Below are 16,114 nucleotides of genomic sequence, written 5' to 3'. Positions count from 1 at the left end.
TGTCATGCCTTTGAGGTGGGCTCACCCCGCCAGAGCCCACTTCAAAGCGGGAGTACTGATGTCGGACGTACTATTCCATCTGATGTCAGTAAGGGGTTATATCTGTCACATTGGAAGTGTTTCTTCTGTGCTCAGCCCTCTTCAGGTAAAACCACAGATTTTCAATTGGTCTTAGATCTGGACTTTGGCTTAGCTATTGAGAAATCTTGTATGCGTTTGTGGGAAGAGGAGATAAGAGGGGAGTAGAGAAGGAGATCTTGTGAGGATCAGAGGTTACGTGCAGGTAAGTACTGGGAGACAAGGTCACAGATGGAGGAGACAGGTTGTGGATGGCTTTTTATGTCATGGTTAGGGTTTTGTACTGGAGTCTCTGGGCAATGGGGAGCCAGTGAAGGGATTGACAGAGGGGAGAGGCCGGGGAATAGCGGGGGATAAGTGGATTAGTCGGGCAGCAGAGTTTAGAATAGATTGAAGGGTGCGAGAGTGTTCGAGGGGAGGCCACAGAGCAGGAGGTTGCAGTAGTCAAGGCAAGAGATGATGAGGGCATGGACTAGGGTTTTTGCAGATTCTTGGTTGAGGAATGTACGGATCCATGAAATATTTTTGAGATGAAGTCGGCAGAAAGTGGAAAGGGCTTGGATATGCGGTTTGAAGGAGAGATCAGTGTCAAGGATTACCCCGAGTCAGCGAGCTTGTGGGACTTGGGAGAGTGAGCAGCCGTTTACAGTAATGGATAGGTTCATTGGGGGAGTCGCGTGAGATGGGAGGAAAGATTCAAAAACCAAAAAGAGAAAAAGCATGCCCATATAACAGGGAACACCCAAACTCATTAAACTTGCCAAAATATTTTTTATTTCAATTGCACAAAATAAACAAAGCACATAAGACACACTAACAATTAAAAACATTTAAAAACGCAGTGCGAAATACTCAATGGTCATGCCTTATAATAAAGTCCATGATCCACCGCAGCTGCCTGCTCAAACTCAAATTGCTGATATAAGCTCCAGAACATGCATGTGAAAATCCCTTAATGAACAATGAAACTGCATATATACGGTAATGACAAATCTTGTATATAATATTATGAATACCATAAACACATGCAAGTTAATACACTGACCTAACTATTCACAGTACCATATAACCAATAAGGTGGGAAGGAACTTGGTCAGTCCTGAACAAAACTTTAAGTTTAGTCTCACCTGAAGAAACCAGGCTAAGTAAATCTGTATGTTTCCAAGACCATGTGGTCCCTGTTCAGCAAGTAATGTTAATGGGACCCCGGCTATAATGGTATACAAAACCTGTTTCCACCGCAGGCAAGGAAAAGGAAAAGAAGGCCAATACTCAGACCCCACGATTGGGGTATGCACAAGTCCAATGGAGCGTCATTAGAGCTGAAAGCATGTGCGGGTGAGCACCCCATCCATATCACCACCACAGTTGTGACTTCTCAGGGGTAGGAAGTGAATGTATGCTGTGTCCAACAAGTGCATAATATACAGTTAAGTCCATATATATTTGGACAGAGACAACATTTTTCAAATGTTGTTTATAGATATTACCACAATGAATTTTAAACAAAACAATTCAGATGCAGTTGAAGTTCAGACTTTCAGCTTTCATTTGAGGGTATCCACATTAAAATAGGATGAAGGGTTTAGGAGTTTCAGCTCCTTAACATGTGCCATCCTGTTTTTAACCCCTTCACCCCCAAGGGTGGTTTGCACGTTAATGACCGGGCCAATTTTTACAATTCTGACCACTGTCCTTTTATGAGGCTATAACTCTGGAACGCTTTGACGGATCTTGGCGATTCTGACATTGTTTTCTCGTGACATATTGTACTTCATGTTAGTGGTAAAATTTATTCGATATAACTTGCGTTTATTTGTGAAAAAAATGGAAATTTGGCGAAAATTTTGAAAATTTTGCAATTTTCCAACTTTGAATTTTTATGCCCTTAAATCACAGACATATGTCATGCAAAATACTTAATAAGTAACATTTCCCACATGTCTACTTTACATCAGTACAATTTTGGAACCAAAATTTTTTTTTGTGACGGAGTTATAAGGGTTAAAAGTTGACCAGCAATTTCTCATTTTTACAACACCATTTTTTTTTAGGGACCACATCTCATTTGAAGTCATTTTGAGGGGTCTATATGATAGAAAATACTCAAGTGTGACACCATTCTAAAAACTGCACCCCTCAAGGTGCTCAAAACCACATTCAAGAAGTTTATTAACCCTTCAGGTGTTTCACAGGAATTTTTGGAATGTTTAAATAAAAATGAACATTTAACTTTTTTTCACACAAAATTTATTTCAGCTCCAATTTGTTTTATTTTACCAAGGGTAACAGGAGAAAATGGACCCCCAAAGTTGTTGTACAATTTGTCCTGAGTACGCTGATACCCCATATGTGGGGGTAAACCACTGTTTGGGCGTATGGCAGAGCTCGGAAGGAAAGGAGCGCCATTTGACTTTTCAATGCAAAATTGACTGGAATTGAGATGGGACGCCATGTTGCGTTTGGAGAGCCCCTGATGTGCCTAAACACTGAAACCCCCTACAAGTGACACCATTTTGGAAAGTATACCCCCTAAGGAACTTATCTTGATGTGTGGTGAGCACTTTGACCCACCAAGTGCTTCACAGAAGTTTATAATGCAGAGCCGTAAAAATAAAAAATCATATTTTTTCACAAAAATGATCTTTTCGCCCCCAATTTTTTATTTTCCCAAGGGTAAGAGAAGAAATTGGACCCCAAAAAATGTTGGCCAATTTGTCCTGAGTACGCTGATACCCCATATGTGGGTGTAAACCATTGTTTGGGCGCATGGCAGAGCTTGGAAGGGAAGGAGCGCCATTTGACTTTTCAATGCAAAATTGACTGGAATTGAAATGGGACGCCATGTTGCGTTTGGAGAGCCCCTGATGTGCCTAAACATTGAAACTCCCTACAAGTGACACCATTTTGGAAAGTAGACCCCCAAAGGAACTTATCTAGATGTGTGGTGAGCACTTTGACCCACCAAGTGCTTCACAGAAGTTTATAATGCAGAGCCGTAAAAATAAAAAATCATATTTTTTCACAAAAATGATCTTTTCGCCCCCAATTTTTTATTTTCCCAAGGGTAAGAGAAGAAATTAGACCCCAAAAAATGTTGGCCAATTTGTCCTGAGTACGCTGATACCCCATATGTGGGTGTAAACCATTGTTTGGGCGCATGGCAGAGCTTGGAAGGGAAGGAGCGCCATTTGACTTTTCAATGCAAAATTGACTGGAATTGAGATGGGACGCCATGTTGCGTTTGGAGAGCCCCTGATGTGCCTAAACATTGAAACTCCCTACAAGTGACACCATTTTGGAAAGTAGACCCCCTAAGGAACTTATCTAGATGTGTTTTGAGAGCTTTGAACCCCCAAGTGTTTCACTACAGATTATAACGCAGAGCCGTGAAAATAATTTTTATTTTTTTTCTCAAAAATGATTTTTTAGCACCCAGCTTTGTATTTTTACAAGGGTAACAGAATAAATTGGACCCCAAAATTTGTTTTCCAATTTGTCCTGAGTACGCTGATACCCCATATGTGGGGGGGAACCACTGTTTGGGCGCATGACAGAGCTCGGAAGGGAAGGAGCGCCATTTGGAATGCAGACTTAAATGGATTGGTCAGCAGCCGTCACGTTGCATTTGCAGAGCCCCTGATGTACCCAAACAGTACAAACCCCCCACAAGTGACCCCATATTGGAAACTAGACCTCCCAAGGAACTTATCTAGATGTGTTTTGAGAACTTTGAACCCCCAAGTGTTTCACTAAAGTTTATAGTGCAAAGCCGTGAAAATAAAAATTCTTTTTTTTTTTCACAAAAATGATTTTTTAGCCCCCAGTTTTGTATTTTCACAAGGGTAACAGGATAAATTAGACCCCAAAAGTTGTTGTCCAATTTGTCCTGAGTATGCTGATACCCCATATGTGGGGGGGAACCACTGTTTGGGCGCATGACAGAGCTCGGAAGGGAAGGAGCGCCATTTGGAATGCAGACTTAAATGGATTGGTCAGCAGCCGTCACGTTGCATTTGCAGAGCCCCTGATGTACCCAAACAGTACAAACCCCCCACAAGTGACCCCATATTGGAAACTAGACCTCCCAAGGAACTTATCTAGATGTGTTTTGAGAACTTTGAACCCCCAAGTGTTTCACTAAAGTTTATAGCGCAAAGCCGTGAAAATAAAAATTCTTTTTTTTTTCACAAAAATGATATTTTAGCCCCCAGTTTTGTATTTTCACAAGGGTAACAGGATAAATTAGACCCCAAAAGTTGTTGTCCAATTTGTCCTGAGTACGCTGATACCCCATATGTGGGGGGGAACCACTGTTTGTGTGCATGACAGAGCTCGGAAGGGAAGGAGCGCCATTTGGAATGCAGCCTTAAATGGATTGGTCTGCAGGCGTCACGTTGCATTTGCAGAGCCCCTGATGTACCCAAACAGTACAAACCCCCCACAAGTGACCCCATATTGGAAACTAGACCTCCCAAGGAACTTATCTAGATGTGTTGTGAGAACTTTGAACCCCCAAGTGTTTCACTACAGTTTATAACGCAGAGCCGTGAAAATAAAACATCTTTTTTTTTCCACAAAAATGATTTTTAGCCCCCCAAATTTTTATTTTCCTAAGGATAACAAGAGAACTTGGACCCCAGAAGTTGTTGTTCAATTTGTCCCGAGTACGCTGATAACACATATGTTGGGGTAAACCCCTTTTTGGGCGCACGGGAGAGCTCGGAAGGGAAGGAGCACTGTTTTACTTTTTCAACGCAGAATTGGCTGGAATTGAGATTGGACGCCATGTCGCGCTTGGAGAGCCCCTGATGTGCCTGGACAGTGGAAACTTCCCAATTCTACCTGAAACCCTAACCCAAACACACCCCTAAACCTAATCCCAACGGTAACCCTAACCACACCCCTAGCCCTGACACACCCATAATTCTAATCCCAACCCTAATCCAAACGTAAATGTAATCCAAACCCTAACCCTAACTTTACCTCCAACCCTAACCCTAACCCTAACCCTACCCCTAACCCTAACCCTAAACGTGACTGAAATACGTGGCACTGAAATACGTGGCACTGAAATACGTGGCACTGAAATACGTGGCACTGAAATACGTGGCACTGAAATACGTGGCACTGAAATACGTGGCACTGAAATACGTGATACGTGGCACTTAAATACGTGGCACTGAAACACGTGGCACTGAAATACGTGATACGTGGCACTGAAATACGTGGCACTGAAATATTTGATACGTGGCACTGAAATACGTGGCACTGAAATACGTGGCACTGAAATACGTGGCACTGAAATACGTGGCACTGAAATACGTGGCACTGAAATACGTGGCACTGAAATACGTGGCACTTAAATACGTGGCACTGAAATATGTGATACGTGGCACTGAAATACGTGGCACTGAAATACGTGGCACTGAAATACGTGGCACTGAAATACGTGGCACTTAAATACGTGGCACTTAAATACGTGGCACTGAAATATGTGATACGTGGCACTTAAATACGTGGCACTGAAACACGTGGCACTGAAATACGTGGCACTGAAATACGTGGCACTGAAATACGTGGCACTGAAATACGTGGCACTGAAATATGTGATACGTGGCACTGAAATACGTGGCACTGAAATACGTGGCACTGAAATACGTGGCACTGAAATACGTGGCACTTAAATACGTGGCACTTAAATACGTGGCACTGAAATATGTGATACGTGGCACTTAAATACGTGGCACTGAAACACGTGGCACTGAAATACGTGGCACTGAAATACGTGGCACTGAAATACGTGGCACTGAAATACGTGGCACTGAAATACGTGGTACTAAAATATGTGGCACTGAAATACGTGATACGTGGCACTGAAATACGTGGCACTGAAATACGTGGCACTGAAACACGTGGCACTGAAATACGTGATACGTGGCACTGAAATACGTGGCACTGAAATACGTGGCACTGAAATACGTGGCACTGAAATACGTGGCACTATGACTGTCAGAAAATGTTCATTAAACGGTTAGGGGTGAGGTTAGGGGTAGAGTTAGGGTTAGGGTTTGGATCCCTTTATCACCTTGATGGTGGTGGGTGGCTTTTCAGTGTGTTTTCTGTTTTTTTTCGATAAAAATGCATGCGTTTTTAACGCAAACAAACGCATGTGCTTAAAAACGCAAGAAAATACTGCAGGTTGTATTTCTGAAAATGAACGCATGCAGAAAAAACCCGCATGCGTTTGAAAACGCGACCAAACGCGTACAAAAAAACCGCATGCGTTTTCAATGTTAAATATAGGGAAAAAACGCATGCGTTTTTTTGTGCAAAAAACGCTGCAGACAAAAACGCAAGTGTGAAACCAGCGACGCTTTTTATAGGAAAAAAGTTTTTGCGTCTCCACATTTTGAGACCTATAATTTTTCCACATTTTGCTCCACAGAGTCATGTGAGGTCTTGTTTTTTGCGGGACGAGTTGACGTTTTTATTGGTAACATTTTCGGACACGTGACCATTTTTGATCGCTTTTTATTCCGATTTTTGTGAGGCAGAATGACCAAAAACCTGCTATTCATGAATTTCTTTTGGGAGAGGCGTTTATACCGTTCCGCGTTTGGTAAAATGGATAAAGCAGTTTTATTCGTCGGGTCAGTACGATTACAGCGATATCTCATTTATATCATTTTTTTATGTTTTGGCGCTTTTATACGATAAAAACTAAAATATAGAAAAAATAATTATTTTGGTATCGCTTTATTCTCAGGACTATAACTTTTTTATTTTTTTGCTGATGATGCTGTATGGCGGCTTGTTTTTTGCGGGACAAGATGACGTTTTCAGCGGTGCCATGGTTATTTATATCAGTCTTTTTGATCGCGTGTTATTCCACTTTTTGTTCGGCGGTATGGTAATAAAGCGTTGTTTTTTGCCTCGTTTTTTTTTTTTTCTTACGGTGTTTACTGAAGGGGTTAACTAGTGGGGCAGTTTTATAGGTTGGGTCGTTACGGACGCGGCGATACTAAATATGTGTACTTTTATTGTTTTGTTTTTTTTATTTAGATAAAGAAATGTATTTATGGGAATAATATATATTTTTTTATTATTATTTATTTAGGAATTTTTTTTTTTTTTTTTTTTACACATGTGGAAAATTTTTTTTTTTACTTTTTTACTTTGTCCCAGGGGGGGACATCACAGATCATTGATCTGGCAGTGTGCACAGCACTCTGCCAGATCGACGATCTGCTGTGCAGGGCTGCAGGCTTACGAAGTGTCTGCTCTGAGCAGACACTCGGTAAGCCACCTCCCTCCCTGCAGGACCCGGATGCCGCGGCCATCTTGGATCCGGGACCTGCGGCGAGGAGGGAGGTAGGAGACCCTCAGAGCAACGCGATCACATCGCGTTGCTCCGGGGGTCTCAGGGAAGCCCGCAGGGAGCCCCCTCCCTGCGCGATGCTTCCCTATACCGCCGGTACACTGCGATCATGTTTGATCGCGGTGTGCCGGGGGTTAATGTGCCGGGGGCGGTCCGTGACCGCTCCTGGCACATAGTGCCGGATGTCAGCTGCGATATGCAGCTGACACCCGGCCGCGATCGGCCGCGCTCCCCCCGTGAGCGCCGCTGATCGATGATGACGTACTATCCCGTCGGCGGTCATACGGGCCCACCCCACCTCGACGGGATAGTACGTCTGATGTCAGGAAGGGGTTAAAGGAACCAAAAGTAATTGGACAGATTAAATAATTGTAAATAAAATGTTCATTTCTAGTACTTGGTTGAAAACCCTTTGTTGGCAATGACTGCCTGAAGTCTTGAATTCATGGACATCACCAGACGCTGTGTTTCCTCCTTTTTGATGTTCTGTCAGGCCTTCACTGCGGTGGTTTTCAGTTGCTGTTTGTTTGTGGGTCTTTCTATCTGAACTTTAGTCTTTAACAAGTGAAATGCATGGTCAATTGGGTTGAGATCAGGTGACTGACTTGGCCATTCAAGAATATTCCACTTCTTTGCTTTAGTAAACTCCTGGGTTGCTTTGGCTTTATGTTTTGGGTCATTGTCCATCTGTAGTATGAAACGACGACCAATCAGTTTGGTTGCATTTGGCTGGATCTGAGCACACAGTATGGCTCTGAATACCTCAGAATTCATTTTGCTGCTTCTGTCCTGTGTCACATCATCAATAAACACTAGTGACCCAGTGCCACTGGCAGCCATGCATGCCCAAGCCATCACCCTGCCTCCGCCGTGTTTTACAGATGATGTGGTATGCTTTGGATCATGAGCTGTACCACGCCTTTGCCATGCTTTTCTCTTTCCATCATTCTGGTAGAGGTTGATCTTGGTTTCATCTGCCCAAAGAATGTTCTTCCAGAACTGTGCTGGCTTTTTTAGATTTTTTTAGCAAAGTCCAGTCTAACCTTTTTATTCTTGATGCTTATGAGTGGCTTGCACCATGCAGTGAACCCTCTGTATTTACTTTCATGCAGGCTTCTCTTTATGGTAGATTTGGATATTGATACGCCGACCTCCTGGAGAGTGTTGTTCACTTGGTTGGCTGTTGTGAAGGGGTTTCTCTTCACCATGGAGATTATTCTGCCATCATCCACCACTGTTGTCTTCGTAGGGTGCCCAGGTCTTTTTGCATTGATGAGTTCACCAGTGCTTTCTTTCTTTCTCAGGATGTACCAAACTGTAGATTTTGCCACTCCTAATATTGTAGCAATTTCTCGGATGGTTTTTTTTCTATTTTCGCAGCTTAAGGATGGCTTGTTTCACCTGCATGGAGAGCTCCTTTGACCGCATGTTTACTTCACAGCAAAACCTTCCAAATGCAAGCACCACACCTCAAATCAACTCCTGGCCATTTATCTGCTTAATTGAGAATGACATAATGAAGGGATTGCCCACACCTGTCCATGAAATAGCCTTGGAGTCAATTGTCCAATTACTTTTGGTCCCTTTAAAAACAGGGTGGCACATGTTAACCCCTTCATGACCCAGCCTATTTGACCTTAATGACCTGGCCGTTTTTTGCAATTCTGACCAGTGTCCCTTTATGAGGTAATAACTCAGGAACACTTCAACGGATCCTAGCGATTCTGAGACTGTTTTTTCATGACATATTGGGCTTCATGGTAGTGGTAAATTTAGGTCGATAATTTCTGATTTTATTTGTGAAAAAAACGGAAATTTGGCGAAAATTTAGAAAATTTCGCAATTTTCACATTTTGAATTTTTATTCTGTTAAACCAGAGAGATATATGACACAAAATAGTTAATAAATAACATTTCTCACATGTCTACTTTACATCAGCACAGTTTTGGAAACAACATTTTTTTTGCTAGGAAGTTATAAGGGTTAAAATTTGGCCAGTGATTTCTCATTTTTACAACAAAATTTACAAAACCATTTTTTTTAGGGACCACCTCACATTTGAAGTCAGTTTGAGGGTTCTATATGGCTGAAAATACCCAAAAGTGACACCATTCTAAAAACTGCACCCCTCAAGGTGCTCAAAACCACATTCAAGAAGTTTATTAACCCTTGTTTCACAGCAGCAGAAGCAACATGGAAGAAAAAATGAACATTTAACTTTTTAGTCACAAAAATGATCTTTTAGCAACAATTTTTTTATTTTCCCAAGGGTAAAAGGAGAAACTGGACCAAGATCGTTGTTTTCCAATTTGTCCTGAGTACGCTGATACCTTATATGTGGGGGTAAACCACTGTTTGGGCGCACGGCAGGGCTCGGAAGGGAAGGAGCGCCATTTGACTTTTTGAATGAAAAATTGGCTCCAATCTTTATCGGACACCATGTCGTGTTTGGAGAGCCCCCGTGTGCATAAACATTGGAACTCCCCCACAATTGACCCCATTTTGGAAACAAGACCCCCCAAGGAACTTATCTAGAAGCATAGTGAGCACTTTAAAACCCCAGGTGCTTCACAAATTGATCCATAAAATGAAAAAGTACTTTTTTTTCACAAAAAAATTATTTTAGCCTCAATTTTTTCATTTTCACATGGGCAACAGGATAAAATGGATACCAAAATTTGTTGGGCAATTTCTCCTGAGTACACCGATACCTCACATGTGGGGGTATACCACTTTTTGGGCACATGGTAAGGCTCGGAAGGGAAGGAGCGCCATTTGACTTTTTGAATGAAAAATTATCTCCATCATTAGCGGACACCATGTCGCGTTTGGAAAGCCCCTGTGTGCCTAAACATTGGAGCTCCCCAACAAGTGAGCCAATTTTGGAAACTAGACCCCCCAAGGAACTTATCTAGATGCATAGTGAGCGCTTTAAACCCCAAGGTGCTTCACAGAAGTTTATACCGCAGAGCCATGAAAATAAAAAATAATTTCCTCAAAAATGAATTTTAGCCTGGAATTTTTTATTTTCCCAAGGGTAACAGGAGAAATTGGACCCCAAAAGTTGTTGTCCAGTTTCTCCTGAGTACGCTGATACCCCATATGTGGGGGAAAACCACTGTTTGGGCACATGCCGGGGCTCTGAAGGGAAGTAGTGATGTTTTGGAATGCAGACTTTGATGGAATGGTCTGCGGGCATCATGTTACGTTTGCAGAGCCCCTGATGTGCCTAAACAGTAGAAACCCCCCACAAGTGACCCCATTTTGGAAACTAGACCCCCAAGGAACTTATCTAGATGTGTAGTGAGCACTTAGAACCCCCAAGTGCTTCATAGAAGTTTACAACGCAGAGCTGTGAAAATAAAAAATAATTTTTCATTCCTCAAAAATTATGTTTTAGCAAGCAATTTTTTTTATTTTCACAAGAGTAACAGGAGAAATTGGACCGCAATAGTTGTTGTCCAGTTTGTCCTGAGTACGCTGGTACCCCATATGTGGGGGTAAACCACTGTTTGGGCACACATCAGGGCTCGGAAGGGAAGCAGTGACATTTTGAAATGCAGATTTTGATGGAATGGTCTGCGGGTGTCACGTTGCAGTTTCAGAGCCCCTGATGTGCCTAAACAGTAGAAACCCCCCACAAGTGACCCCATTTTCGAAACTGGACCCCCCAAGGAACTTATCTAGATATGTGGTGAGCACTTTGTACCCCCAAGTGCTTCACAGAAGTTTACAACGCAGAGCCGTGAAAATAAAAAATCATTTTTCTTTCCTCAAAAATGATGTTTTAGCAAGCAATGTTTTATTTTCCCAAGGGTAACAGGAGAAATTGGACCACAATACTTGTTGCCCAGTTTGTCCTGAGTACACTGATACCCCATATGTGGGGGTAAACCACTGTTTGGGCACAAGTCGGGGCTCGGAAAGGAGGTAGTGACGTTTTGAAATGCCGGCTTTGATGGAGTGGTCTGCGGGCATCACATTCCATTTGCAGAGCCCCTGATGTGCCTAAACAGTAGAAACCCCCCACAAGTGACCCCATTTTGGAAACTAGACCCCCCAATGAACTTATCTAGATGTGTAGTGAGCACTTAGAACCCCCAAGTGCTCCATAGAAGCTTACAATGCAGAGCCGTGAAAATAAAAAATAATTTTTAATTCCTCTAAAATTATGTTTTAGCAAGCAATTTTTTATTTTCGCAAGGGTAACAGGAGAAATTGGACCCCAATAATTGTTACCCAGTTTGTCCTGAGTATGCTGGTACCCCATATGTGAGGGTAAACCACTGTTTGGGCGCACGTCGGGGCTCAGAAGGGAGGGAGCACCATTTGACTTTTTGAACGCAAGATTGGCTGGAATCAATGGTGGCACCATGTTGCGTTTGGAGACCCCTGATGTGCCTAAACAGTGGAAACCCCTCAATTCTAACTCCAACACTAACCCCAACACACCCCTAACCCTAACCCAACTCTAGCCATAACACTAATCACAACCCTAACCCCAACACACCCCTAACCACAACCCTAACCCTAATCCCAACCCTAACCCTAATCCCAACCCTAACCACAACTTTAACCCCAACACACCCCTAACCCTAACCATAACCCTAACCACAAGCCTATTCTTAACCCTATTTCCAACCCTAGCCTTAATTCCAACCCTAACTCTAATTCCAACCCTAAGGCTATGTGCCTACGTTGCGGATTCGTGTGAGATTTTTCTGCACCGTTTTTGAAAAATCTGCAGGTAAAAGGCACTGTGTTTTACCTGCGGATTTACCGTGGATTTCCAGTGTTTTTTATGCGGATTTCACCTGCGGATTCCTATTGAGGAACAGGTGTAAAACTCTGCGAAATCCGCACAAAGAATTGACATGCTGCGGAAAATACAACGCAGCATTTCCGCGCGGTATTTTCCACACCATGGGCACAGCGGATTTGGTTTTCCATAGGTTTACATGGTACTGTAAACCTGATGGAACACTGCTACGAATCTGCAGCGGCCAATCCGCTGCGGATCCGCAGCCAAATCCGCACCGTGTGCACATAGCCTAATTCTAATGCTAACCCTAGTTCTAACCCTACCCCTAACCCTAAACCTAACCCTACCCCTAACCCTACCCCTAACCCTAGTTCTAACCCTAGTTCTAACCCTAGTGGAAAAAAAAATATTTTCTTTATTTTATTATTGTCCCTACCTATGGGGGTGATAAAGGGGGGGTTCATTCATTATTTTTTTTATTTTGATCACCGTGATAGGTTTTATCACAGTGATCAAAATGTACATGGAACAAATCTGCCGGCCGGCAGATTCGGCGGGCGCACTGCGCATGCGCCCGCCATTTTGGAAGATGGCGGCACCCAGGCAGAAGATGGACGGACACCGGGAGGATCGGTAAGTATGGGGGGGTGGTGGGGGGGTGGATCGGCGCACAGGGGGGTGGATCAGAGCACGGGGGAGCGGACAGGAGGATGGGGGAGCGGACAGGTGGACGGAGGGGAGTACGGGACAGAACAGAGGACTGGGGAGGAGATCGGTGGTGGTGGGGGTGGGCAGATCTGGATTTCCAGCCATGGCCGATGATATGGCAGCATCGGCCATGGCTGGATTGCAATATTTCACCATTTTCATAGGTGAAATATTGCAAATTGCTCTGATTGGCTGTTGCACTTTCAACAGCCAATCAGAGCGATCGTAGCCACGTGGAGGCAAAGCCACCCCCCTGGGCTAAAGTACCACTCCCTCTGTCCCTGCAGATCGGGTGAAATTGGAGTTAACCCTTTCACCCGATCTGCAGGGACGCGATCATTCCATGATGCCACATAGGCGTCACAGGTCGGATTGGCACCGACTTTCATGACGCCTACGTGGCGTCATGGGTCGGAAGGGGTTTAGGAGCTGAAAATCCTAAACTCTTCATCCAATTTTAATGTGGATACCCTCAAATGAAAGATGAAAGTCTGAACTTCAACTGCATCTTAATTGTTTTGTTTAAAATTCATTGTGGTAATGTCTAGAACCAAAATTAGAAAAATGTTGTATCTGTCCAAATATATATGGACTTAACTGTAGCTGTCATGATTGATTATTTAACTCAAAAAATCTGGGAGCATACTAACCAGGGAGAAGGTAGACCATACGAGCCGAATACAATCCCGGCCATCATGTCAGGAGTGTTCTGCTGTTAGTGTCAATAACGTTTTACATAGACTCCTATCGCGCAAGTGTCAAAAAGTCTGCTTCTCACGTGCATATGATAAAAAAAAAAACAGCGTCAGTGGGACCGCCCACTGTGACCAACCACGCAGGCACCAAGTAGCTGCGCTCGCTCATGCGCGCAGCGGCATAATGCCGGGAAAAGCCATATATAGCTGCCAGTAAGATGGGCATCACAACGCTCCACAAACACATATGTGTTAACCATTCCCAGTCAAAAGATAGGGAACCACAAGGCGCAGATGCAGCAACCCCTGTTCGGTGAGTACCAGGGTAGAGCAAGGGAAAATCCAAATAGTCCAAACATAGGGACCACATACCTGAAGAGCAAACAAACAAAAATAAAAAGTATATATATACATATATATATATATATATATATATATATATATATATATATATATATAATAGAAAGAAAAAAAAATAATAAAGTAAATACATAAACAATGAATGTGAATAAAGAGAACTACCCATGTGCAAATAGATAGTCACTGATCAGTAACGGCTTATACAAAAAACACAGTGATTCAAATAGATCACTGTGCTTCTTGTAAGTATATGGAGAACATGGTGAATAAATATATAAGATTGATATCATACACATAAAAAGAGGAAAAGGGGAAAGGGAAAAAGAGGAGAAAAGGAAAGGAAAATAACAAAGTTTGCGCCAGGAACATAAAAAAGGGCAGTGTTACATTGTCACAATGTTTCAATAACATTGGGGGAAAGATGATGAATTCTGTTTTGTCCATGTTATTAAGTTTTAGAAATCTAGTGGAGAAGAAGGATGAAACAGCGGACAGAGATTGTGGGATTCTGGTTAGTAGGGTGGTGATATCTGTTCCAGAGATGTAGATCTGTGTGTCGTCAGCATAGAGATGATACTGAAAGCCGTGAGATTCTATGAGCTGTTCCAGGCCAAAGGTGTAAATGGAGAAGAGCAGGGGCCCTAGAACTGAACCTTGCGGGACTCCGACAGATAGGGGGTGACGTGAGGAGGTGGTGTGTGAGTGGGAGACACTGAGTGTCCGGTCTGTTAGGTATGACGAGATCCAGGATAGGGCCAAGTCTGTGATGCCAAGGGATGAGAGGGTCTGTAATAATAGGGAATGGTCCACTGTGTCAAAGGCAGAGGACAGGTCCAGGAGGAGGAGGACAGAGTGGTGTTGCTTGCTCTTGGCAGTTAAGAGGTCATTGGTGACCTTAGTTAGGGCAGTTTCAGTGGAGTGGTGTGACCGGAAGCCAGATTGTAAGCGGTCGAAGAGGGAGCAAGAAGAGAGATGGGAGGACAGTTCAAGGTAGATGTGCTGTTCCAGTAGCTTGGAGGCATAGGGGAGAAGTGATATAGGGCATAGCTAGATGCAGAGGATGGGTCAAGAGAGGGCTTTTTGAGGATAGGTGTGATTGAGGCATGTTTAAAGCTTGGGCGAAAAACACCAGTTGTTAGTGATTAGGTTGAAGAGATGGGTTAGGGTTGGGATGAAGACTGTGGCAAAGTTTGGGATGAAGTGGGATGGGATCGGGTCAAGTACACGTTCTGCAGGCTTTTTGTCCCCCAATTCCAAGAGTTTGCTCTTGGCGATATTGACCTTATAGCCCGAGTATTCACCGAATTTCTGGATAAACTGAAAGATCTTTCCTAATTGTTTCCAGTTGCCGGGACAAAAACAAGATGACATCATCTGCAAATAATGCTATTTTAGTGCTGCAAAGGCCCACCTCAATCCCCTCAAATAAATCTGACTCTTCCATATACCGAGCAAAGGGTTCCAGTGCCAAATTGAACCGTAGTGGTGACATCGGGCACCCCTGCCTGGTCCCTTTATATAAATGAAATAGCTCAGAGAGGAAGCCTGGCGTGTGTATTCTAGCTGTCGGATCCCTATACACCCCCTCCAGGTATATTCTAAAATTGTCCTTTATGTTGAATGACTCGAGAGTTGCCCCCAGCCAGTCCCAGCTAACATTATCAAAAGCTTTTTCTGCATCCAGAGCCAGCAAAGCCAGTTTCTCTCCCAACTGGCTGCGGCAACCAACTCAGTCCAAGACAGTTAGTACCTTTCGTATGTTTTTCACCACCGCCCTACCCTTAACGAATCCCACTTGTGCAGGGTTCACCAGTTGGGATAATACTACTGCCAGTCTGTCTGCCATTATTTTTTACATAATCTTCTGGTCTACATCAATAAGGGAAATGGGTCTGTAAGAGCAGGCCTCAAGAGGGTCCTTGTCTGGTTTGGGTATGACTTTAATATGTGTTTCTTTAGAACTTTCTGGTATGACCACCGTTAAGAATATGGTGTTGTAGTAGTTTTTTAGCAGTGGGGAGATATGTTCCCTGAGGGCCCTATAAAACTCCCCTCCAAATCCATCTGGGCCTGGTGCTTTCCCATTTTGAAGATGACTTATGGTTTGTCTCACTTCTCCTTCTGTTATT

Source organism: Ranitomeya variabilis, chromosome 4, assembly GCF_051348905.1.
Source record: "Ranitomeya variabilis isolate aRanVar5 chromosome 4, aRanVar5.hap1, whole genome shotgun sequence".
Classification (NCBI taxonomy): Eukaryota; Metazoa; Chordata; class Amphibia; order Anura; family Dendrobatidae; genus Ranitomeya; species Ranitomeya variabilis.
This window is presented reverse-complemented; position numbering follows the sequence as displayed.